This window comes from Camelus bactrianus, chromosome 8 (assembly GCF_048773025.1).
Source record: "Camelus bactrianus isolate YW-2024 breed Bactrian camel chromosome 8, ASM4877302v1, whole genome shotgun sequence".
Classification (NCBI taxonomy): Eukaryota; Metazoa; Chordata; class Mammalia; order Artiodactyla; family Camelidae; genus Camelus; species Camelus bactrianus.
The window spans coordinates 37,083,655-37,108,038 of NC_133546.1; the positions used below are offsets into that span (position 1 = coordinate 37,083,655).

General features: G+C 36.9%; 1 long non-coding RNA gene across 7 annotated transcripts in view; it reads right to left on the reverse strand.

Annotated features, from left to right (window-relative positions):
* LOC141578361 (uncharacterized) overlaps positions 1–24,384 on the reverse strand; it is an 809,650-nt gene that overhangs the window by 608,479 nt on the left and 176,787 nt on the right. For 5 of the 7 annotated variants that reach the window (XR_012508646.1, XR_012508643.1, XR_012508642.1 and 2 more), the window contains exons 2-5: positions 23,594–23,713; positions 13,314–13,366; positions 6,636–6,781; positions 4,647–4,753 (exon numbers count right to left, since the gene is read on the reverse strand). This is a non-coding gene — a long non-coding RNA (uncharacterized LOC141578361). The remainder of the gene's footprint in view (positions 1–4,646; positions 4,754–6,635; positions 6,782–13,313; positions 13,367–23,593; positions 23,714–24,384) is intronic. The other 2 variants (XR_012508641.1, XR_012508645.1) reach the window with 2 other exon arrangements.

Sequence of the window (24,384 nt, forward strand, 5' to 3'; positions counted from 1 at the left end):
ATTATGTGGGTGGACCTCATTCAATCAGTGGAAAGGCCTTAAGAGCAAAACAAATTTCCCTGTAAGAGAAATTCTGCCTCAAGACTACAGTATTAGCTCCTGTCCAAGAGTTTCCAGCCTGCTGGCCTGCCTTATAAGTTTCAGACTTGCCAGTCCACAATCACATACCCAGCTCCTTAAAAAAAAAAAAAAAAAAAAAAAAAATATATATATATATATATATATATAATATATATCTCACATATTTATATATTTCCTATACAAATTCCCCATATTTCTTATATATTTATATATTTCTTCTTTTATATATCTATATAAAATATATATTTCCTATTGGTTGGTTCTGTTTTTTTCTTGAGAACCCAGACCAATTCAGGGACAACTGTTAAGGTGAACTCATCTACAACCCACAGGGAAATGGGCCTCTTTCAGACCTCCTCAAATATATGTTTCAGAGAGAGGGGTTATTGTTCCCCAGATGCTGACTTATACTTTAAGTTAAATGTATATGGAAAGAACTGAAAGGGAAAGTATTATTTGTTTCCATTTCTAAGTTCTGCATGATGATCTCTCACTTTACGTGTGCTACTTGCATCGGTTTTCTGAAAGTCACAGTGGCATGCTGAACTGCAAACACAAACATGGTGCTTTGGGTCCAATAATATGAGTTGTCTTTCCTGGGGCTGAGATAGATTATTTGCACGTGGTACTCCTGTGAACCAGAGCTCAACATCTCCAGGAGGGCTGGCCAGCTGCCGTGAACAGTAAGTAACCACAAACGGGAACTGCTTAGCTTCCTATCTTCACACGGTAAATGTGGCCTCCCTGATATAGTGTCCAAGCCAGGAGAACCGATCACCTACCTCTTGGTTTTCAGACAAAAAATTGAAATCTACTGAAGAAAATTCAGAGAGAGAGAATGAGAAATTCTGCTTAGTTGTTCAAAACAAACTTATTTGACCCTTAAAAGAGCCTATCATAGGATACATAAATATTGAACATACATAGATAAACTTAGGAATGTTACCTAAAAAATTGAAAACCTAATGTGAATCAAGAAAAACTTTCAATTAAAAAACAAGTACTTAATTCACAATTGCTCAAATTTGAATAATGCATGGAACTTCTAAGGGAAAAATATTAGACAACCTAGTATTACTTGAATCATTTTCCTAATAGTATCTGTATATGTACTAACATAAAAATAGATGTAAACTTCGTAAGCTTATGCTCGTACAGAGATAAAACATCTAAACAATTTTATTTAAATGATAGAAAAACTAAAACAATGAAACTGTACTTTAAAACTTTAAATTAGTGTGACAATATGACAAGTAATTATTTGTTTTTTCAATTTATTTAAATTTAAAGCAAATTGCTGTTTAGTTTCATGAAAAAATACATATTTTACATAGGTGCTTTAGCACACGATGGACCACCGTTTGGGTCTGTCATTACTAATGTTACTTATTTTTAGATAATTCACTTAAACACTGATTAATTATTTTGATCAACCAATCAATTTAATAAAGAACTCCAAATTACAAAAATTGGCAATAATGTTTTAATATCATTCAGCAAAAAATCCTCATTATGGATTTACTATGACAATGACTGCTGATAAGTTTGGCAATTTACTAAATACCAAGACAGAACCCACACACCCTTAATTCACAGCAGGGACATGGAACTGTTATGGACGCAAGTTGTTCTGAGTTAGAAATGCACAGACTAAAGGTAGGCTCTGTCTTGTGTTAGAATCTTTTGGATACAAGGAATAGAACCAAGTCGATCTGGCTTTAGCACAGGGTCTCTGCCTCTGTCCTCATCAGGGAGGGGAAGCAGGGTGGGGGTGGAATTGGGAACTGGTGAGTTACTGGGATCTGAGGCATGTGTGTGGGTATCTCTTCCTCCAGCCCTCCCACCCTCCCTCGTTCCCTCTTTCTCTCGCCCCCAGCTGGCTGATGTGTCTCCCTCTATCTCTGTATTTCTGTGCATGTGTGTCTGTCTCTTTTTGTCTCTGTCCCTCATGACAAGCGGTCTTATCTCTGCTTCTGTTTTCATGTCTCTATTATCTTCCTTCTATGTTGTCCAGATTTATCTACCCATTAATATGTGAGTCAAAGACTATTACTCCCAATTCTGGCTCAACATCCTTTATAAATTTAAATTCTGACTAAGGAGAGTCCTGTGTCCCAACTCTAAATTTCTAGAAGAGAGAACCTGGTTGGCCATACAGACCACTGATGTTAAGCCGTGGCTGGTTTGTAGTGAGTGTCACATAGGTGCTTGCTCACTCATCAGTGGTTGTTAGAACACACTTTCTGAGAAAGGCATGCATATTATAGAAAATATGTCTGTTTACATGTCTACTGAGGACCCAAAATAGCAGTTTTACCTAGCAACTATTCATTAGAGTACTTGAAATATCCATTTGATTCTGACTTTAAAGATAGTGCCCAAAAATCAATTCAGAAAATTATACCACAGGACAAAAACAAAAGGCATTTAAAAACATGAAAAGAGTCCTTGACATCTCTTAGAAAGAGACAAATGGTCCAAATCACAAGGATTATTAGGCTGTTCCACCAACAGACCACTCGAAGACACTCACTTGAAGAATATAAAAGGACTAGGCATCAAGACTTTGGATGGAGACCCTAGCCACCAAAGAATGTATTTTTTAACCAGAATTTTTCTGATAAAGGAACATGGGTAAGACTATTTAATCCTTAAGGATTAAACACAATATTATAAAATCCTTCCCAGATCACAGCCTTCTGTACATACTTTTATTTACATACATCTATTGAAGCACTAAGATTGCTTTAATCAAAAAAAATTTTTACATGAAATTATGTCCTCATCAAAAATGAATGTTTATTAGATATAAGATAAGCAAAATAGGTGCGAGTTTATGCACAGAGCTTATACTTTGAGAGAGAAGGGAAGGTGGGATTCAAATTAATATGTAGGAAAAGCATAATGTTAAACTTTTACAAGGGTGCTGAAAATTTGGGGTTAATAGACAGGACTGCTTAAATGAGGCAAATTCTCTGAATAAAGCTGGACTGAGTCTCTCAAAAAATGAGAAGGACACTTTGGGAGAAAAGGTCAAATAAATATATGCAAAGAGCACGAGTGAAAGAAGGAGGAGAAGTTGGCACTGGAAGTGCAGAGGGAAGTCAGAGCTCTCACTTGGTGGCAGGCAAGGTGCTAAGGAGTAGCGGTTTGCACAAAACAGTAACTGAAGTTTCTGAAGGAGTTTCAAGAAAGGGGAGATTAAGAGGAAAGCAGCAAAGATGGTAAATTAGTCTGACAATAATATGCGGCTTAAATTGAATGATGGAGTGAACAGGGATGATAACTTTGCCTGTGACAATCAGCATGATGCTCTTCAGCATTGAAATACCTCATCAGCCCAGAGCCTACAGATCTGCAGGGTCCATCTCCTGTCACTTCACCTACCACAGCTGGCCTCACACATCCCCCTTGTCCTTGCCACCAGAAATCACTTTTCCTGAACACTGACTGATTCCTGATTCTGGCAAGAAGCCAGATCTCAGCTAAGCCGGTCACAAGAGACACTCACTCTACCTCACGTCTCCTGCCCTAAATAAAATTCTCTTCTGCTGCCAATACCAGACAAATCTAAATGAGTCTCATCTCAGTGTACACAGGGATGAAAGTGTCGAACTGGCTCCATGGGGATCAGAAGGAAGAGAGATAACGGGACAGAAAAGGAACAGTAATGAGAGAGAGGGAAACACTACCAGGTACTGCCAGGAGGAAGTGGTGAGAAAGCAGGACCTTGAGAGTGATGTAGGGGACAATGAGAATCATGGTGAAAAAAAGCAATGGAGAGAATAAGAAGGACACAGGGGAAACACTCAAGAAAATAAAAAGAAAGGGAGTCGGGGCTCAGAGAAGAACACAAATTAATCAAAGACAGAGAAAAAGAAGCTAAAAGGAAAGCAACAGAAAGGCAAAGCGAGAGAGCTAAGGAAGAGAACAAGAGGAAAGTCCATATGGGCTGTGCATCCTTTGGCCATCTCAGGGTTACTGCTGCAAATCTGCATCTGGCTGATCAGCAAAAAACAAGCAGAAATAAAAGAGAATGCGAGGGATAGAAAAGTCTGCATACAAGCCTAAGCAAGGTTTTAAAAAATAGTGGATTTTTAGTTCTCCTTTGATAATCAACAAAAAGACATAAAAATGTCTATTTTTTTAAAATTATGCTTTGTATACTTTGCTTGTATTAGGAAACTACCTACCTCCTGGAATATGTGGCTTTAAGTGAATAAATAATCTGTCCTTCCACTTATGAACAATAATTAGCCTACTAGCCCTAAGGCTTCATACCAGCGTAACATAAAAATTCATTAATTTCCTCAGTGCAACAAATCACAAAAACCTTAAACAAATCAATAATCCAACAGTGATATAAACCCAAGAGCCTTCCTCAACCTCCTCATCATTAAATATAAACACAATGTCCAACAGCAGAGTGCTCTGTGGGAGCTATGAGAAAGTAACTTTTAGCCTACAATTTTGTTCTCTCTGATAAAAGAGAATTTGAAAAAAGAAGAGTGATAAAAGCTTCTCAAGAACCATATGCATTATTGGTCATGTCATTTATCTCTTACCTGGAGCTAACTGCTGTCTCAGACAGATTATACTCATGGGTTACGCTCTCAGGACTATCTCTCAGGTAATGTTTGATGAGTCCTTCTTGGCACCCTTCAAGATTTATCTGTAAGAGACAGGGTGCTGAGAACTTTTTATACCCCTACTATGTCACTGATAATACCACATCAATACCGACTGAATAATCATTGGACAGTTTAGAGCCACATTTGCTTGGAGAGCTCAGCTGAAAATCTACAAAGATGTTTACAGTTTTCACAAGGTCCTTTCTTAATCTCTCTCTCTCTCTTAAATTTATTTTGCTCAGCCATTTAACACAGGAGTTGGAAACTTCTTGAAGAGTCCTGTGCGGATGTTAAGATTAATAGGTTTCAGATTTTGGTTGATGTATATGTTTTCATCTTTTAGAAAATTCATTCAGGTAAGAACTTGATTGATTGGAGGTGTACCAGTCTATCATCTCCTCTGAGACTGTGACACTCAGGGAGGCGGGTAGGCAGAGGGCCACAGAGACATAGAGGCAAGAAAAGATACACCCTCGAGCTCCGGAGGGACTTTCATGGGATGACTACTATTTGTTCTGCTCAGTTCTTTTGGTCAGTACTAAGGGCTGAATGTTTGTGTCCCATCCAAATTCACATGTTGAAATCCTAATGCCTAATGTGATGCTATTAGGAGAGGGGCTGTTTGGCAGGTAAGTAGGTCATGAGGATGGAGTCCTCATGAGTGGGATTAGCATTCTTACAAAAGAGACCCCCAGAGCACCTTCCCCCTTCCACCTTGTGAGGACACAGCAAGGAGGCACTGCCTGTGAACCAGAAAGTGGGCCCTTGAAGACACCAAATCTGTCAGCACCTTGACCTGGGACTCCCTGTCCTCCAGAACTGTGAGAAATACATTTCTGTTGCTTATATGCTACCAGACTGTGGTATATTGTTATAGCAACCCCAGTGGACTAAGACAAAATATCAGAGTGAATTCTTTGTTTCATTTTGGGCTATGTTGGTATGAAATATTCCACATTTGTATGATTACAGAAAAATTGGAACATAAAGATAAGCAAATACAATAAAATAAAAACTAACCATAAACTCACTACCCAGACAGAATCAACACTAATTTTTTGGCGAGTTTGTTTTTTTCTACCAGATTTATTTTCTTTGCATACATACATATTTTTATATTATTTGTTAGCCTGGTTTTTACATTCAATATCATAAATGTATTTCATGTGAATAAATATGATTCCTATACTTTCACTGTTAATAGTATACATGCTATATATTTTATTATATATTGTATGATTTATGTATGTATTTATGTAATCTACATAAACAGACACTTTTGAGAAGACAATGTAAAAAAAAATCAGTCTAGAATTTTCAGGGAAAGAGTTGCTCCAAGTAAATAAATTACCAGTCAACAAATAGTGAACATTTTACTAAGCAGGAATTTAGAGATCTTAGTATGTCCTGACCTCAATGCAAGAAGCAGATGTTAAAATATGGATAATAAGGAGGTCCTTATCTAAAGGAACCACATTTATGGTATTTTACCTAAAATATTATGCCCTACTTCTTTTTAAATGGAGGATGCCTAACATCATTTAAGCATTTCTTGATGAACTCTATGATTGGCTATTATGCCACGTATCAACATAATCAGTCTGCTTTTCAGTTTGGGGATTGCTGCTCTTCCTGCCACTGCTCCACAACCACCTCAACAGCTTTCTAGTCATTCTTCCTAATTGTAATTTATTAAGGCTAAGACACTGGAGACCTATGTTCATTAACATGTGCATGTTAAATAAGGCCCAATAAATCTATAAGGGAAGGATTTGAGTCAGTAAATATCATCCAGTGGTTTTACATGCTATTTTCACTGACATTAACATACATAATATTTATAAAAACCTGTACGTAAGTTTTTAGGTATTTTATGCTATTACAGAAAAGGAAACTGAGATTTAGGGAAACAAAATAACTTACCCAGTGTTACCCGGCTGTGAAATTGTAGCATAACGGCTCAAGTCCAATTCTTCTTGTTCCAAATCAACTCTCAGGACTTTGTTAAAAGCAATTTCAGATTTTTTTCTTGCTACCAGCTGAGAAATCTTAATCCAGAATAAAGCTTCCTAAAACATGTTTCATCAAACAAATGATACAAGGTAAAAGAATTATGCAATAAAAGAGGAAAACACTGGCTCAAACAACTTGTTTTACTGGACTCCTCAGAGATTTTAATGTGCTGACATGCTTCATGAATCTCCAAAAGCAGCATTTCCATAACTACTTAGACCTCTGAGGTAACCCTCTGTAACAGCATATTTCCAGACTTCCAAGGAACAAACTGTAGAAAATAACGTCCCAGTGGGGCAGGGGGTGGGGAAGGGTGTTCACCAGACCAGGTAAGTGAGGTCTGGCAGTCTTAGTCTTTGCATTCACTTCCCATTTACAATCTATTAATATAGCAGAGATTAGAAGATAAATTCTGGAAAAGCTTGATATTTATCTAAGCTGTTATCCTTTGATAATATAGAATATTACTTCAGTAAAAGGGAGAGAGAACTCTTCCAAGAGTAGCTACAGAATGCACCTGTAATAAAACATAACATAATGTTAATAACATTTAATCAGATAAAAGTTCAAATTCCCAGAACACATGGATAAATAATAAAAACCCTTAGGCTGGATTTGGAATTAAATCGTGCACCGTGACGGACCACAGCACTTTGTGCCTTCCCCTGAAATATGATGCACTGTCCTAAGATCTTCCTGATCTCTGTAACAAAAAGAGAATTCCCAATGAAATTCAATAATTTCCACCTTCACAAAGCACACATAGTAGAAATATTTGCAATATCCTTCAAAACTCAACAAATAACTTTCAAAGTAGCTAAATCTATTTGTAGTTCATTAAAATATTTTCATGAAATAGCACCATTTTAGTATAATAATAGAGAAGGTCATTATGTGGCCCATGAAATAAAAGGTTCTCTGAAGGGAAATTGTTCCCCAAATTGTCTTCTAAATAAGGTTTTGCATCATGGAAACCCTCTTGTCAATATGCTGTCATCAATATCTGTAACAAGTGGATATTTTGCTAAGCACTTTGTATTTATTATCTTATTTAATAATTAAAACAGTCCAAAGTAGGTACATTATAAATAATCTCCAATTTTACAAATAATAAAATTGAGGTTAAGAGAGATTAAGTTTCTTGAGGCGGCAGAGCTACGATTGGAAGTTAGGCTGCCGAGTTCAAAGTACTTTACTTAACCTACCTCTCTGCAATGCTCATATTCAGTTTCATATATTAAATATACAGAACACCCTGATATGCCTATTTAAATCTTATAGTAGCCATGGAAGTTTTAGAAGTAAGAATATACTCTCAGTAAGATTCCCCTATTTTACCTTAGCAAGCTTCCTGAGATTACAAAACATCCCTTCATTCACTTTGACCTATAACTAACCTCCACTCTTCAATTGGAAGTCAAAAGACCATGGCATTTCATGATTTCTTCTTCTCTTTTGACATTTCTGCTGTCTCATCAAGGCCTTTACAAATGGTACTTAAGTATGACTAACTGCAGTACAAACTAAACTCCAAATAAAAACCAACAGAGCGTATATGAATGGTAAAGCAAGCCAGTTCTAAAACCAAAGACAGCTTCATCAGAAAACTAGTAGATGCTCAATCTGCAATTTTGGCTTTTGTATAAATTAATTTGAATTCAAAAGTCAATAGAAGGATGAAGGAATCATATGACTAATTTGTCTGCCAGTGCAGAAGAAGTTGAAAGTGGTATGATTGAAAGAGCCTAGAAGAGAATCCTATCAATCAGTCCACAATTATTTATTGAATATCCACCACCCCTAACTACCACTGTGCCACAATGCTTGGAATCCCAACCCTTGAGCTATCAACTGGGTTTAAAGCATGACCAGAGAATGAGTGTGTATTAATGTAAATATGGATTACTTGAAGACAGGATAGTAGTAACTCCTTGGCAACTATTATTCCAGTAGCAAAATATATGCAGCGTTCCAAGGGGACAGAATGAAAGACAGGTAAATTATGACTGATTTTGGATAAGTCACACCAGTGGAGTAAAGGACCAAAAAGGCACCAGAGCTTTAGTTACAGATGGTAGAATCATTGCACTAGGCACTGGGTACTAGAAAAGTGAAACAAAGGACAGTGTTGAGGTAGAATTTTGGGTCCAACACCAGAAGTTTACCTACAACTAATGAGAGTTTTTCTTGTCCTTCATTTGTCTATGTAAATTGGTAACTTTTTACAATAGAAAATACATTCTGGAATTTGAAATCAAGACCCTACAAACAGAAGAGTACCTCCCCATACAATATAGGAAAAGGTCACAGAGGTCTAGTACATAAACCTGGTATCGTTATTTATACTTGGAGCTCATGTTCAAGGAAAGCTACAAAGGGACAAGAATGAATTTTTCTAGTATTCTCATCTGCAGAGAGCACTCATCTTCCAACAAAACATGCCTTCTATCTTGGGGTATGCTGATAAATGTTTAACAGACTCTCCAAGAAAAAAATTATTATAAATTTTACTGCTTTAAAAAAATTATTATAAGTTTTACTGCTTTAAGACACATAGCACCCAATTTACAAATAATGATAATATATATAATAATCGTCATTGTAAATTGTATTCCAATGACGTCAGTGCAACTTGCTGTTTCCTATAAAATCCACTATCAGTTTCTTCTTCATTCTGTCCCCAACCTTAGAATCACAAAATTGGACTATGTATAAATGTTTGATTGCAATCTGATTCAAAAAGAAGTCCTCATGTCATTGCCAAATGAGTGCAATTGTGACATAAATGCTGGTTGATATTTTCTTTTACATTACAGAGTAAGGCTAAAGTAAAACAACAAGGATGCATGTCAGAATTCATTCAGTTTTCAATGACATGAGCAATTTCTTTGCTAAATCAGATAGTAGTTTTCAAACACTAGAAGAATGTTTTCTCAATTTTATGTGCTATTCACAATGTAACAGCTGCATATACAACACAATTTAAATCTTAATCTGCATTATTAATATTAAAATATTAATACTTTAAGCCTAGACAATGAACAAAACAATAATTTTTAGCATTTGTGATTTTCATGGTATAAACGCTTCATCATAGTTGATTTCAAACTACCAACGCAGGACTGCGAAGAGCAGATAGCATTAAATAGCTTTTCCACCATACAGATACCAGACATGTAAATAACAGCAAAAGCATAGATAATAGTAAGATAATTAAGAAGTGACAAGTCTCTAGTATTTACTACCTTTGTTTTTAACATAATGTTCAATTAAAAGTTTATAAAATTTTCTTTGTAATAATTGCTATTTAACAAATAGCAAAATCGCTGTAAATTTAACCATTGGCTCTTGAGAGCCAGTAGGAGCTGGATGGAGCTGACCAGCTGCCTCTACCCATCCTAACCGCCAGCAGGACGGCATGTTGCTCTTCTTATTAGTTCTTCTAGGTATATTCCTCAGTTGCAGTATTATTTTGGAAATTCTCTACTATAATCGCTCTGGTTTTAAAAATCTCATTATTGTTCCCTAAATTGGAACAAAATTTGGGAGATAAATGCAGGTGAAGAAAGAAGGGTCAGTTAACCACTGGAAGAACAAACTATGAGATTGTGAAAAGAATCCTGGGATTTGCAGTCAGAAGACCTCGACCTTGAACCCAGTCCTCCTGTCTCTCCTGTCTCAGAAGTACCTCTTCAGTTTTGAGCTTCAGGATTCTTAGCTGTCATATGTAGCAAATAGTCACTCACCACACAGGTTTTTAAATAAAGAATACATACAAAAATACCTGTGAAAATGTTTTATAATTAAAATGTATGATATAAAATAAATCATTTTATAACATACTATTCTTTCAAATGAGTTTAACCTTCTAGAAATTCTTTTTTGATAGAGGAAATTAGTCATATTTTAGATTTCGTTTGCTACTTTATTACAATTGACAATTTGTGATTAAAGACTTTTTTTCCAATTTGGAAAAAATCTTGTATGTATTACAAAATAGGTAGATTTGATTATGAATAGTTATATACAGGAGATACCAGGCATATTCAAGAGCTTGACTGCAAAAATGACATTCAAGAGATCAGGATTTCACAGCTAGCTTGTTCCACAAACCTTACAACATAATTTTCAATTTCTCTGAGCCTCATTTTTATTATCTTTCAACTGCAATGATAGAGTGAAATAATCTGATGTTCTTTCTAAATCCAAATTTGCCTATAATTTCCTTATAATTTTCCCACAGGGCTCTCTTAAATATTGATTCACTTAAGGGGTTATTTACAGAATGTTAGCTATCATTTCTAATTGTGAGTCCTGACCTCACAATTAGGTCTTACATAGGAACATGCTTTGAAATGGGTCATTTGCTGATATAGGAACAGTCCACAGTTCCTTTGCTATTATAGCTACAAAGCAGGGACTATTCTGCTTTTTAGTCACTGAGGTGTATAGAGAAGGGACAGAAAAAATTGTAAACCAAAATAGGAGAAGCCACCTTCTCAGGATAAAAAGGAAAGAAAGAAGGAAAAAGAAACAGCCTGAAGGTATAAGGCAAATGAAACACAAAATCTGATTTATTTTGTTTGGTGTTTTACCTTTAAGAACACATCAACTCCATGAAGATCTATAGACTGTCTGGAATCACTTCCTTTTTTTCTTTTCTTTGAATACCTACCTCCAAGTCTTCTTATTTTGAAAGGCAGATTCCTCACCCCTAACTGGTCCTTCACCCTGCCTCTTCCTCCTCATAGGTCTGCTCTATCTCCACAGAGCTCCCAAACACACTCCCTACCCCATCTTAGAACATGTGCTTCCAATTCAAGGAAAAAGAAAACTAAAGCAAAAATACACACACACACACACACACACATATATAAACCTCCAATACAAATAAGAATCACTCCACACATAAGAGAACATGGTAACTGCCTAACTCATGCTGCGTGAGGTACAGAAATGAAAATGCCACCTGGGTAATTCCTTAGATAACATGAGTCCTTCCTGGAACGTATTTATTACACAGTAAAAAGAGTAGGATGTTCTTTATGAAATATTTTTCTTGGGAATTCAAAATGTAAGCTCCTACCACTGACAAGGTGGCATTTTTAGATTAAGCCGTAGGGAATCCAGCATGATTTACAAATACAACAGTCCAAGAATAACAGCCTTCCTGCCATTCGTGATTGGCATCATTATTACAGACTCTATTATAATCTTATCTCTCTGCCCAACAAAGCTATTCATTCAGCAACTAAGCACACGTCAAAGACAAGGCAGAGTCTACTTATTTGCAGGAAAAAAAATGCTTTTGAAAAACATAGTCTCATTGCTCAGGCAGAACCAGGACTGTACATGACACGGTGCAAAGGGCTCATGATAGAAGGCGGCAGGAAATGAAGTTGAAACAGAAATACCAGCTGAGAAGGTGTTTAATCTTCAAGGTGTGAGGTATTACATTCTAGCACTCTGTCTGATTGATACCAGGCATGAAGGGAAAAAATGATCTAAAACATATGGAGGAAAGTACGCTTAGGTCCCTTTGATGTCTGTGTTGGCAAAGCACTTCAGCTTTCACACCCAGTCTTTAATAAAACAGCTGGAGCTTCTGGTTTGTAAATAAAGGAAGTTGTTGAGTAGGGCCGGTCACAGACACAGAAATGCAACTTCACTTTAATGGGTACCTGAAACTATTTATCTCAATATTCACACACACACACACACATACACACACACACCTTTTAGAGCTGTCTTATAAGTGACTCCATATTTGCTTTGAATGATGCCTGTAACTTTCAAATACTTTTTCCTGTGGAAAACTAATGAATTCCTACAAATGCATGTATTCAAATGTGAAGGGAAGTTGAATAGTCATTCTCTTCCCCAAAGCCAGAAACTGAAAGCCATAAGCACAGTGGGGAGGAGGCCAGTGTAGGCTTCTTTCTGCACTAAAAATGATCAATTAAACATATAACTGACTTTTTTTTTTTTTTTTCCAGCCAGTGTGAGAAGTACACACAATAGCAGCAAACAAAAAAGGGAGATCTTGTCAATGATGCAGGTAATTCCCAAACTGTCTAGGTAGGTCCTCCAAATACACAAAAACAGCAGGGTCCTGCCAGAGACAGTATGTGAGGCAGATAAATCTTAACAGCAGAGAATTCAAGCCCCACATCCCATCAGTCTTCCCTGCGGAGCGTGCTGAGGATCCACACAGCCCAGGTTTGTAGAGAGCAATTCCTGCTCCGTCCCCAGCCTCATCAGTGATGCACATGTGTGCTTCCACACACCTCTGGACCTACAACCTCACACCATCTCCCACTAAATGCTAATGCGGGAGACCTAGAAAAGCATTCAAATAAATGTGTGTTTCTTAAGCAGGTCTATTCCATCTTACCCAAGACAGATGTATAGAATTCTAGGAACTAAGAATTGGGATCCAAACCTGAAATCATCCAAATGAAGTCCCACCCAAAAAGAATTTTCCGACTATGATGCTGACCCTGCTTCAGTCTGTCCACTGAGTGCATTGAGCACACAGTGGTTGTGATGCTGGCTCAGATCTGGAAGTCTTAAGGAGATTCTTCTCACCTTGAGTTGAGATCTGGTTCCCAGGGGTTTTTAACTGGTGATTCTGACTGGTCCTAGAGAGAGAGGGAAAGACAAGAGAATTTTTCTAAATAGATCATTAGTTAACTACTTATAATTTTTAGCTCCAGGCAGTTTTTAGCATTGACATTAAGTGTATCAACACCCAATTTTTACGACTTTTTGATACACTTTTTAAGAAAAGCATTAGTCTCTTTGTGTGTTGCCTCTCAATTACTGCCTTTTTTACATTGCTGACAGAAATTCTGCAACTGTGCTTATAAGTCCTTTCAATAAACTATAAGGTCATTTATCAGAATTCAGATGATTTTTATATAACAGTGATCAGTGTCATTTATTGTTTCATCATGTATTTCAGACTTTAATTCTACTTTTCTAATTGGAAAACTAACTTTCTTGCTCTTGAATATGGAAGAAAAATAGCTGAGCAAAGAAGTATCTATCATCTTGAGTAATATACCATCTAGGGAAACAGTGGGCTTGCCTCGTCCTTGTCCATCTTGCTCCCTGTCCTCTGTAACAGTCTTTTACAATTTTCTATTATTCTAGCCCTTTGCCTGCTTTTATATTCTTTTAGACCTTATGTATATATTTTATATATATATATGTATATATATATACATATATATATATTTACTTTTTTATGCACTTTAAGAAATTTCCCCTAAATTCCTATCACTTACACAGCTCCAAAATTGCTTTATTTCATACAAGCAATAGTCTTGCCAAGACTCTCCACTATGACTCTCTCTCTCAGAATTAGAATTCAGATGTGAGAGCATGTCATGAGGACATGTATTAACACATGTAATTACATTAAGAAATGAAGTCAGACTTTTCCTGAGAGTAAATCTGACTTGACTGATTGATTTGATTTGAAAACTGGCTTTGCCAAATAGGTAAATTAAACATTTTCCATAAATCACTTGATTCTGTAGTTCTGAGATTTTAACAATAGTATATTTAAAGTGCATGAAAAGAAATAATTTTGTGAAAACTGTTTATTGGTAAATGTGTATCAAAATTGATAACGAGTTATTGAATACATCTCAGCAAAGCCCTTCTGGTAAATGCCAATAAATTGAGAATGACACTGACTCTAATGACAGGGTGACAAAGCCTTTTGCTAGTCAGGATCAAACTGAAGGGAACACAGTTGAATTGTCAGCTGATAGATTAATAAAAATATTTTTGATGATAGGTTCCTATATGAATTTTTATCATATAACTTGGAAAGAGCTCAAAGAATTGAGTGGTATTACTACACTAAAACTTCCATTTCTTTCTTCTTATTTGTGATAAGTGTTCTCAGTGCTTACATACGTATATAAAATATAAAAATATAATTGATGCTGAACTTTGCCTCAATTAAATTATAACTATTATTCATCCAGGAAAAGATAAGCTATTCTGATTATTCTCCCACCCATTGCCTCTATTCTCTTTTCTATGAACAGCCTATTAGGGAAGTATCAGACCTCCTAGATCGCCCTCTACACCTCTCCCTTTTTTCTCTTCCTCTTCATTCTTCCACCTTATCAACTATTTCCCAACATTATCCTTTAGCCCTTCTATTCATTTTTTAAAATTTTACTCATCATACCTTTAATTTACAATAATTACTTGCCTTCTGATTGATTATTTTACATAGCAGCCAGTTCTAATTCTATAAATGGACTATTTTCTGAAATACTTCAAATGTACCAATTAGAACTTTCTAAAGTTCTCTTTTTTCACTTGAAAAGGGTTAAGCATTAGTTGTTTTCCCTGTATTTGTTCATGTATTTTTCATTCATGCTCTTTATTTTACTAAAATACATGTTTACTCAAATACGTGTGTACCCTCTCCCACTTGTATTTATAAATCAGATATTAAGCTAATTATACAGGCTGACTACCCTAACTATTCATAGTTTTGCTGTTCCAAGATGCTTCTCTGTGAACCTAAAGACTGGCTGCTTATAAATTCTTAGACTTGAAAGCCCTGAGTAATCATGCAATGAACATTCATCTTGATGGTCCTAAAATTCAAAGAGTAGCAATGCTGGAGCTAGATTAGATGCCTTTGCACAATGACCGCAAGTGGAAATGTAAACAAGCCAATCTCTGGATGTAGAACTGAAATGAAGACAGCCTCATATGGGATGAAACCAACTAGATACTTCAAGTTACTGTTTTAGTGACTTAGTAGCAAAGTAACAACACTAGATTGGAAATCTCAATACCTGTGCTCTAGGCCTGTTTCTGTCACTAACCACTAGCCACAAACCTGCAAGAGAGCCATATCCTCTTTGGATTATAACATGATGATGCTTGAGGCCCTGCCTATCCTAAAATTCTATAATAGTAGGAATTTAAGTGTCCATAAGTGATCTTTCTGCTCCTGGGTATGTATAACCAAATCAAAAGTTCAGCCACAGTGATCATATATTAATGGATGTAACATATTTACATGCACATATTTATTAAAGTCACTGTATTTAGTGCTAACACTAATTTCAACCTCTCCAGGATACTGTGATTGGTCTCCACATAAATTTTTTATCCCACACAACCTACTGATGAGTTTTTAAGCACACAGAACTCAGAGGAATACTTGAATGACTGTGCTATAATATATTTAATCAAAAATATGAAATGAAAATAGGGTTTTTCAAATGAAACATCCATATTCATACATAGCTTTTGTTTTTTCTTCTCAACTAAGTCTCACATTCTCCAACTCAGCAAATTCATCTTAAACATTGTATTGGTTCAGTCATAGTTATAATCTTAGAGACCTCTGCCAGTATTTATTATTTCGGCTACTTATGATCCTGCTATCACGTATGTCATCTTTCTTATCTTAGATCCAATCACTTCTCTTTTCCATAAAATTGCACAGTGCCTTTCACATTCTTATCAATTAGTATGAGAGATTTAATCTTTATAATTGACAAATATATATGGTGTATACACCAATGGGAAAGAGTTACCATGCTTCCTATTTCCCACACAATCTAGTTTTGTATCCTACAAATAACAAAGATTATTAAGTATCTATTTCTCAGTTATTTAATAAGAACACTTTTTAATTTCATAATTGTGACATAAGGTTTACAAACCTTATTCAAATACATTACCTCATTTGAGTCTTTGAATTAGTCTGGGACATAAAAAGGCAAACATATTCCTCATGTTACAGATGGAGAAGGTGAGGCAGGAAGGTGCACCAGGATAAGCTCCAGTTATACCTCAGGATGCCAGAAGGCAACCTCATTAGTGTCTGCTGCCTTCTCCCACTACCAAATTTTGCATTGTTTCTCATCTTTTTCTAATGTCAGCTCAACTTCAGTAGCTATTTTCTGAAAATCTTTCTGTTTCAAACTTCTTTCATTCATTAAGAAAACCTTAATCAGCTCCTACCGTGTTGCAGACCCTGTGCTAGATACTAGGGCAGAGCTTGGACCAGTTAAGAAAAGGCATTAATCAAATAATTACAAAAGAAAAGTGGATATTGTAACTGTGACAGATGCTGCAAAGTAGGAGCACCCAGTGTCATCAGACCCTGTACACGGAGATTTGACCTAGCCAGAAGGGTCAGGAAAGGCCACCCTGAAAGAGTAACATATGGGCTTTGGTGGAACAATGAAGCTGATTTTACTAGATAAGAAGAGAAAGAGAAAAACACACACGTGAAGACCTTTAGCAGTAGGAAGTATAGCAAGTGGGGAGTAAGGAAAGAAGCCCAATGTAAATAAAATCAAGAGAATGGAGGAGAACAGATGGTGAGACATGAGAAAACTGGAGGCCATGCTCTGCAGGGTTTTAAAGCAGGTTGATGAATTTTGTCTTTATCCAAAAAGCAATGGTATTGTATACTTAATTTACATGAAATATACAAAGTAGGCAAATCCATAGAGACAGAAGGTAGATGAGTAGTTATCAGGGGCTGAGGGGAGGGGAGAATGGAGTGTGACTGCTAACAGATACAAGATTTCTATTTTAGAAGATAAAAAAGTTTTTAAATTAGATAGTAATAATAATTGCACATTTCTGTGAATATACTAAAAACTACTGAACTGCACACTTTAAAAGGGTAAGTTTTATGGTATGTAAATTATATCTTGATATGGTTATTATTAAAAAATAACAGTAGAAAAGTGTGAAAGATTTTAAGAAGGGAATTCTCTGATAAGATTAGAGTTTTAAAAGGATAACTGGCTTCAGTGTGAAAAATTAGATTTGGGAGTGGAGAAAGTAGTCTACTATAATAATACAAGTGAGAGAAACTTAGAAAAGGAAACCAAAAGGACTTAATTATAGATTGAGCATTAGAGACAAATAAAAAGAAGATATAAAAGGATGGTCCCTAGTTTTCCAGCTTGAACAAGGAAATGGATGTTGGTACCATTCACTAACATTGTGGTACTGGAGCATGATCAGATTTTGAGGGATGGGGGTTGGATATTGAGTTCAGTCTTTTATTATATTGAGTTGGAGATTCCCTGGAGAAATGTCAAATAAAAATTAAGATATAAAGGTCTGAAACTCAGAGCAGAGTTTTTAGTAAAGGGAAAACTTATGAGTATTCTGCATATAAACTTGTAATAACCTTTAATGAAAAATAATATGAAAATGAATACATGTGCATATATATCCATGACTAGGACATTATGCTGTACACCAGAAACTGACACATTGTAACTGACTATACTTCAATTAAAATTTTTTTTGAAAAATTAAATAATAGACATGGATAAAGAGAAACAACCTGGGAAGAGAATCTATAGGGTGAGAAAGAAGGTGGGCTAGGACCAACCCTAGAGGAACTCTGAATTATTGGCCATAGAGTACAAGACTGCAGTGGAAACATAAAAATAAACAAGTCAGAGAAGCAGGGAGAAAACCAAGACAGTGTTCTGTCAAAGAGGACAAGGAGAGCATTTCAAAACCTCTATGACAGCTTTCACACCATGTAATTCTTACCTAACTCCTCTGCTAGATTATGAGTTTTTTGAAGGAAGGTATATTTTCTTCTGACACTACTTAGTACTGGGCCCATATTAAGCATTCAATGAATATGTGTGGTTTGCAATTAAATGTTTGAATTTGCTGTTTGGTGAAAAAATTTGTTACATCAGTAGCTCACAGTTTTATGCTAGAAAAACTTCAATGCAATAGACAAAAGGAAAAGTTGCCACTTTTCCTGACTAAAGAGAGAGCTCTCTCTAACCCCTTAGTATAATGCCGGTGTGTGGCAGAGACAGAGCTAAATGAAAATGCCTAATAGTAGCGATAGGCTAGCAGCAGTGATGGTAAAGGCAAAAACACTTGCACAATGAAATCGAGGCTTAAATAAAATGAAAAAGGAGTCTGAAGGGCTACAGAGCCAAGATATATTCAGAACTAGATGTTTTATGGAAAAAGACAGCCAACTCAGTGAGCAGAAACAAAATTCAAGGAGGCTGAGGAAGGTATGAATTTGTGAACCATGGCTACAATTTGGTTCCCACCCACCCAGGATTCCAAACGATGTAACCAATCCCTACTGAGAGGATTGTTAATAAACAAGCTTACCTATATAAAAAGTTCATAAAAATCAGCAGCATAACTACACATATATACACATACCAAGGTTAATTACTAAGTTAAACTTTGTAAGCTATTCACATTGTTCTTTTAATTTGATTCTTTTGTTTCCTAAACTCCAGGAGCTTGTCGAAAGCCTACTGACTATAACCTTGAAGCCCAAGCAGGGACTCCCTCAGATTGGATGCATTTAACTGTAAGACAACTTCTTCACAGTTGCCATGAAGAACTTTGGGCATGCCAGCTAGTACTACTCTGAGAATAACACTGAATATTGGGGACATCTTCAGGGGACTGTTGGCACAGAGATTATGACTGTACATTTGCAAGACACAATGACTATTTTGGACAGATGTTACTACACAGAATTTCACACTGATTTATCCTTCTACTGATGTACATGAGAATTCTGGTCACTGACTTAGAGATGGACGAGAAATTTTACCCTAACTAAACTTTGTTGAGCAGACCTTGTCAGCTGAGGCTTTGCAAGTTAAAAAAAAAAAAAGTATGATCTGCATTTAGAAATTCCATCATGTCCTTTTCCCTCATTCTAACCTTGTCTCAAAAGTTTCACAATCACATATCACAGCAAAGAGTTTGAGATCTCCAATAAGTCTAATCTTGTTATCTTCTCTTGCTCTTATCACGTCACACATTTCTTTGCCTTATCTATTTTGCCCTAGAGGTCTGTAGTATACCTACTTCTAGTAGCTTTATTTGTAAACCTTTTAGAAAAGCACTAACTTATTCTCTTAAACTTACTCTTCTTATATGAAAATCAGTCAACAATGCTCCCATTTATACTCCTTCATTATGCTTTCCATTTGCAAGCACATTGCATAGTAACATGTTCTAGACTTTTCTGTTATCCTGCAGCAGTAAGACTGTTTTTTATATATATATAAAATCTTTGTATCTCATAATTTTCTTCTGTCACCCATGCTGTGGATGGAGGTTTTGTTTCTAATACTACTAGCCTACAGGCACAGACACTCAATAACTTTCATTTCCTTTTCCTGTCTGACTTTGTCCAAATGTATCTGGATGATCATTTCTTGTGCTATTTTTCCCAAAACAGAAATATAGAAGTAAATAAAGGTACTGCCTTTCAATTTATTTTCCATTTATGTGGAAAACCTAGAAGCTTAACCCCCAAAAGCAAGCATTCTTAAATTTTTGTTCAAATCAATTCTCTTAGCCATCAGGCCCATCACTGTAACTTAGAAACCAGTCTTGTGATGGCAGGACTGTGCTGCTCAATCTTGCCTTCTCTTGGCCAGAGGCCCCAGTGCTAGTCAGATGTAGGAACCATCAGTTTCGGCCACTGTGGGTCAGAGAGAGCAGCTATCAGCCTGCTCCCCACCACTGCCTCCAGAGGAAGAGTCGGCAGGAAAGGGGCTACGAGTCACTCCTTCCTCAACAAAAAACTGCTCCACAGAAACAGGTCAATCAACAAGTCATGTTATTTATTCCATGGAAATCCAAGTAAGTAGAGGGGCTTCAATAAAGAATGTTATTTTCCTTTGTTTAACCTGGAGTTTCCTACCCCTTAATTTGAGAATATTTTTTTGTGTTGTGCATACATGTGAAAACTATTAGCACTTGGTGAATCAAACTTTAAGAAACAATCCTCTGGAAACCTTTAGATTAAGAACGAAGGCCAATTCTCATGCATCAAGATTAATCTCCTGTTGCTTTTCTCTTCAGACTTCTATATGACGTTCCATTTATTACATAAGTTTATATTTTTCGAGGTGCTTGCTCCATAAACTGCCTCATCCCTACCCCAAATTTGAGATTCTAAAGTCAGCAGATCAGTGTTTAAATCCCAACGCTGTTATTCACCAGCCATTGAGCAATTAATTTAATCCCCTTTAGCCTTAATTTGCTCCTCTGTGGAACTGAGAACAGGTTTCCCCTAATACTAGCACAGCCCAGGGCAAAAAGGACAAATGAGGGCCAAGAACCACATGTCTGAACACCTGGAAGTTACCAGATTAACTGTGCCCCCTACCTGGCCTAGTTTCCACTCAGTTTCCCCTCTCCCACCCGCAAGGCTACTCCTCTGGAATGTGCTCACTACCAAGAGGCCAGAGAGCCACCTTGCTCTCCCAGAGCCTGCCCTTGCCTGCTGCAAGCCTGGGTAGGAGTATAGATCTGCTGGGGCCAGGCAAGGCAGAGGCTCCCAGGCCTCCTGGATGGTGATCAGAGTGCCAGAGGGCTATCTTTCTGACTCAGGATTTACACACGGCTCTAAGCATCTATCAAAACTAGACTGGGGAGAGGGGGTGGAGTAGGGAGGAAGAGGATGCAGCTATGGAGGGACCCTGGTCTGCCTGGACACCAGCAGTGGTGATTCGGGTCAGCCAGATGTAAACAAGAGCACCAATTCTTCCTCTAGTTTCCCAGGGCAGAAGACATCCATGCACACACACACACTCAGGTAGTACCCTCTGGCCTGGGGCATCCATTTTGGCTAATATATTTATTTCCCATAATTTTGTGTAGTATAATTCTAAACATAAAAAAAAGAGAAAATAAGACAAAAATCTTAGCTTGAAAAGGAAAAACTTTCCTTGGTTTCAGCATCTATGATTTGCAGTGTTCTCTGTGGCTCAGAGCACTGAGTGGGGGCCTCTCATACTCATGTCTAACGGCAGGAATGATTGTGATAATTGTACTTATTTCCTAGAATTGTGTGGGAGTTAAATATGATAATGCATGTGAACTACTATTATACCATTATCAAAATCAGGAGTAACTCTTCTCTAAGTTTGGCCTCTAATTCTTGTTGGGAAAAAAAGGCAATGAAGCTGTGTCTTTAGAAAATGAAAAAACCTGCAGACCAGTCAGTGCTATTCCACTGCTCAATCATCTCAGGACACTGAGACATTATAGCACTTTATTGGACACTGTGCTTTAAAGATGATCAGTTTTCTCCTTTATTCAAGAATAACAAAATACTCCAACTCTTTGAGAATAAGCACTATGGCTTACCTTCAATTGACTGCCTGCTTTAGGTAGTAGAAACAGACTTCTTATCATCTCTCTTAGAAGTGATAAGCAGAGATGACATTCAAGCAAACGTGATGGTCTCACATGGAATATTTTTGAGCAATAGTTCCCTCCCTGAACTTTCATACTAATTAAACAAGGAGGTTGGACTAATTTTTGGACAAAGAGTTTGCAAGAAACTTTATAAATATTACATGTTCCAATTGTAACAATGATATAAAATATATCTTTCTGAAACACAAGCACACAGATTTTGATGGGACTGACTTCAGGTACAATTTACTAATCTCACATAAGAGAAGAAAAACTCACTAGCTGTATTATGAGTATTGCAGGGCTTCAGGCCTCTGAAACAGATTTTGACCAAGGATATTCTGAGCAAATGGATAACATCTTATATAATATATAGGCTGTATTTACCTTACCTATTTGGTTCTTACACACAGTCTTCAATTCAGTCAGGCCATCTGCCCACTGAAGAGCCCATGTTTACTGCTGCCACTAAGCCCTCTAAACTTGTATCTGAACTTTGCCCTGAGAGTCTCCTCTGGACTCCTATTCTTACCACTCCTTTGGTTTCTAATTTTTTTTTTAACCTCACATGAGCATATTTTGCCTTGCTATTGAGATTATAACTTACCTGAGAGTGGAGAACACAAATCAATGGCTTTGTGTCCTACCCACCCACAACACAGACTGCCAGCACAGTGCTAATGGCTTCACCCCAACACAGAAGAGCTAGTTATTACATGGCGAACCTCAAAGGTCCACATAATTAGTTGGCATCCAGTCTTTTTTTTTTTTTTTTAATTCTGGAAGTAAGATTAAACAATGCAGCAGGCTATTTGAGCTCTGCTTCATCCAACATGCTGTCAGACACCTGACAAATGCAGAGATATGAACTAGGTAACATGAACCCTTAACTAATTAAGGGATATAGTGTTTATGTGTTTCTATAATGAATAATTAACAGGAAAAATTTGAGAGACTCAGCCGCACTAATGTGGCAGGAGCTGCGGTTGGATTTGATTCCCCTTCTGTGTCTCCTTTGAAAGCATTCACACACCAGCCAGCATCCTTTACACTACATTTATAGGTATGTCATGTCTGGAGCCTCTCAGGTGGAAATTATGACAGTTGTTCTAGAAGCAGTGATAGAAGGGTAATTAAAAAATAATTAACAAGAATAATTAGCATGGGGCCAAGGGAGGAGAGCTTTTATTTTATCAGCTAGATTGATGTGATTAAATGTGTGCTGAACACAGCTAGAAAAGTACCACCACACGGCAATATGGAAGAAACTACGATTTTTCATTTTTATTTTATTTTCCTGCTATTCCTTCCCCAACAAATGTCAGGAAGAAACAGTCACTGGGATCCTCACTGCTTTTTGAAAAATTCCACTCAGCGTCTCTCACAGCATATCTCCATTTGAGCGAAGATCTAACTGCACAGCCCGGATGAACACAGTGGTGGAACTCCAGGACCTGTCGGCATGCTTCTGCTCGGGGCTGGGTAGTACGTGGTTACTTTGGCACTAGCCACGGAGGAAACAAAATGGCAAAGGCAGGAAGCAGTCATAGAATTTTTACTTGTTTTTGCTTATCATGTTTTACTTTCCTGAGAGCAAGACTAAACTCTGCTGGTAAAAGAACAGAGGCATGAAGACTCACGTTTAGCCAGTAAGGTGTCCTCGGCACTGATTGTCTTATAATTGAACAAGACAGCATGCAATTTTATGCAGTACTTTCCCTGTTACAGGGAGGCTGTACACGCTCAGGAATGGTGCCCTGCTGAGAGAAAAGCCCTTCGTTAAACAAGTCAGGCAGGCAGGAAGAGCGCGCTGCGCAGACAGCCCCGGCTGAGATGCCGGCCCACGTCACACACTAGTACTAGTGGAGTGGCCTTCGGCAGAACACCTTCTCTCCCTGAACCAAAACTGTCTTTAAAATGGTGATCATCATGCCTACCTGGCCTTGCATTTGAATTATCATTTATTTGAATGCCCTTCTTTTGTCACAATATCTGTTTTTATTATCAGGTTGCTTAATTTCCTGGAACCTGAGGTCTACCCCTCTGCAAAATGTAGGTAATGTTTATCTTATAGGTTTAGGATGAGAATTAAATAAGGTCCCTAAGAAAATTATCTCCCCAAGCTATATCATTTATCAAAAGTCATTGAGTGAAAAACTATGAAATATTAGAAGATAACAAATTTCTTGACTTACATTTACTGCTGGAAAAAATAATGAAAGGTATAATACGTGGACATCAGAACAATGGCTTTTGTGTTATTCCAAGGATCTGAATATAGTAGCACTCAGTAGGTTTTATTTGTTTACTTGCTTTATGTTTTGTTCATTTGCTTATTTTTAACATTTGCAGGAAACCACGCTGTCTCCTAAGCACTAGATATATTTGTTAAGGAATAAAAATATAATTAACACATCATCACACAATTCTG